The sequence below is a fragment of the Vombatus ursinus genome, unplaced genomic scaffold (assembly GCF_900497805.2).
Source record: "Vombatus ursinus unplaced genomic scaffold, bare-nosed wombat genome assembly UNPS02009062.1, whole genome shotgun sequence".
Lineage (NCBI taxonomy): Eukaryota > Metazoa > Chordata > Mammalia > Diprotodontia > Vombatidae > Vombatus > Vombatus ursinus.
The window spans coordinates 5,815,612-5,818,312 of NW_020948840.1; the positions used below are offsets into that span (position 1 = coordinate 5,815,612).

At 34.4% G+C, this 2,701-nt stretch overlaps 1 pseudogene; it reads right to left on the reverse strand.

Moving 5' to 3' along the window:
- Positions 1-398: 398 nt before the first annotated feature.
- Positions 399-1,563, reverse strand: LOC114034623 (annotated as a pseudogene).
- Between the last annotated feature and the right edge of the window lie 1,138 nt (positions 1,564-2,701).

Consider the following 2,701-nt stretch of genomic DNA (forward strand, 5'->3'; position numbering starts at 1 on the left):
TATGCACACACGTGCACATGCATAAATACATAGTTAATATTAATGTATTGTGCATTTATGTATAATGTGTTATATATTAATGTATTAATGAGATATGTATTTTCAAATGTCTGAACTTGAAATTAAAAATTAAAACAGTAAAAATTGTCAGTAGATATGTATTTAGCAATATAAACAAACCGGTATGCAGGGTTTTGGTTTTAGTCCTTCATTATAACTTTTTAGAACCGTGATTTTGATGAAAGTTCATGTTTCCTCCAACTGTCTACAAATCTATTATTTGCTCTCTAACATGAGACTGTAGGTATGTGATTGAGAAACTCTGTAAGAGAAGTATTTATGACGTTAAAATCTTATTTTTCTTTGAAAAAAAGAATAAATTTTGAAGTTTATTCATATTATTTGTCTGCAATGCAGTTACCATTTATTCGTACTGACTTCTTTAAAGAAAGCAACAAGTGATTGATATATTCAAATCCTTCACACTTTGGCTGGTCTATTCTTTTTATCATATTTCTGACATCTGAGGCTAGTTGCACAGGTCCACTGGTGAGCTGTGTACTGAAGTTATCCAGACCATAGTTATCTATTATCTGTGGGTGAAATGAAGAAAGATCCTCCTTCTTCTCCAGCAGTTTATGGAAGAACATGTGAGACTTGCTGCCTAAAAATATCCCATTTGTGGTTGACAACCAAGCCTCTCTTTGGGATCCTTGCTTAAAAATCCCATTTACGTAAAGAGGACTTAAATAGAGAGAAATCTGGTGATTCAAATTGACTTCTCAAGGATAGCTTGGAAAGGGAAATCTTTAATGTTCATAACCAAATTGTCTGTAATTATATCAAATGGAGATTTTCTTACCATCATCTCAAGCATCAGAATTCCAAGGGTCCACAAATATGCACTGAAGCTGTATTCTTCTCCTTTTAGGATTGCTGATGTAATGTAATCTGATGTCCCACAGAAAGTGTTTGTTGTGTCACAGGAGTCTAAACCTTTCCTGAACGTACTATAATCTTTTCTTTTGATATCACCTTTGGCAGCAAAGAATATGTTATCTAGTTTTAAGTCCCAGTGGATAAGTCCTCATTTCATCATCATAAAACCTGATTTGTTCTTCCAGAAGCTTTCTTTGCCTTTGCCTATGGAACATGAGATCCCCTTCATTCACACGCCCTATGACAAGAAACAATGGACTGTTTAGAAGCAGGAATATAAGCCAATGAGGAACACATTACTGGATCAAATACATGATTCAAATCCATGCCTCTAATCTGTACACAATCTATGTCTTCATCATTGTGGACCAATTTCTTTTTCATTATTTTCATGGCATGGTCGTTCTTTTTTAATGTCACTAAGAGAAATTTAGTAAAACTTCCCCATCCAATAACTCTGCTTAGGTCAAAGCCCTGTAGCCTGAGTCTCTGAGATATTTTAATTTCCTCTACTTCATCAATAACTGATTTAATATCCTCAAAATCTTCTCCAATGCAGTTATGTTTCCAGGTTGAGGAAATATAAGTACATCAATCACTTTCTTCTGAGGAAGTTGACTTCATTATTTTTTCATCTGTTTGAGATTAATGACTTTTTATCACCTATTGGAGGTTCAAATGTACATGCCTTTTTCAGGGAGTACAAGTAGATAACAATATTCATAGACCACACTTGTACACTTGTACCAGAAGTTACATTTGATAGATACACTTGTAGCCTTGTCTTCAAAGACTCCAAATCCTTTCATTCTAGTGTCCTTGATATGCTATTAGGTTAAAGTTACTAGCTTAAAACAGATGTCCATTTACTTATTAGAGCTTCTCCCATCTTCTGGCTCCTTGGTGATAGATTTGGGTTTCCTAGGTAGAATATTCTTGGCTTCTACAGAATTCTAGGAAAAACACAAATGATGTGTCCTTCACCTCTATGCTCACAATACTGGAAAAAGTTTCTTTTATTTCCATCTGACAAGATATGGTACAAAAATCCAACTGAAGGTAAATGGTCACAAAGTTCATCATAGGTGGTTAATGAATCTGGTATAGCCCAGTACAGGATCAGGTGCCAAACACCTGACATTCTCAAAAGACTTTGATACTGCCAAGAAGGGAAATACAAAGATCCTATTAGTGGGGCATCTATTTGTAGGGGTGATGCCCTCCTACTCTGAACCTAAAAGGTATACCTGGGTCTATTGACAGTCCACATGGTATAACTCATTATTATAATATTATACTATATTACACGGTATCACAATATTACACAGTCCTACACAGTAGGAAAAGGGTCAAACAATCCCTCTTTTTCCTAATAATAATATAGAGGAATTGTGAAATAGTGGATAAAGGATGAGGCCCACAGTCAGGAAGAACTGAGTTTAGTCTGACATATACTGGCTATGTGACCCTGGACATTTCATTTAACCTCTTGGTGCCCCCAGGAAACTAAGACTATAATTTTCAGAACATTGATAATCTACATTAGTAAGGGAAATTTCTTCACTAGGAATGCCATAAATAATGGTCTACAAAATTTTGATCACGTATCTCATCAGCAAAAATTTTTGAACACAAAACTCCCTGTATGTGTAAATTATGTAATTTATAAACTATATGTATTCAGTACTTAATAGTGTATTATAGGAATCATAACACATGTACAAGAATACAAATAAGGAGAATGAAATGAAAATAAATGATA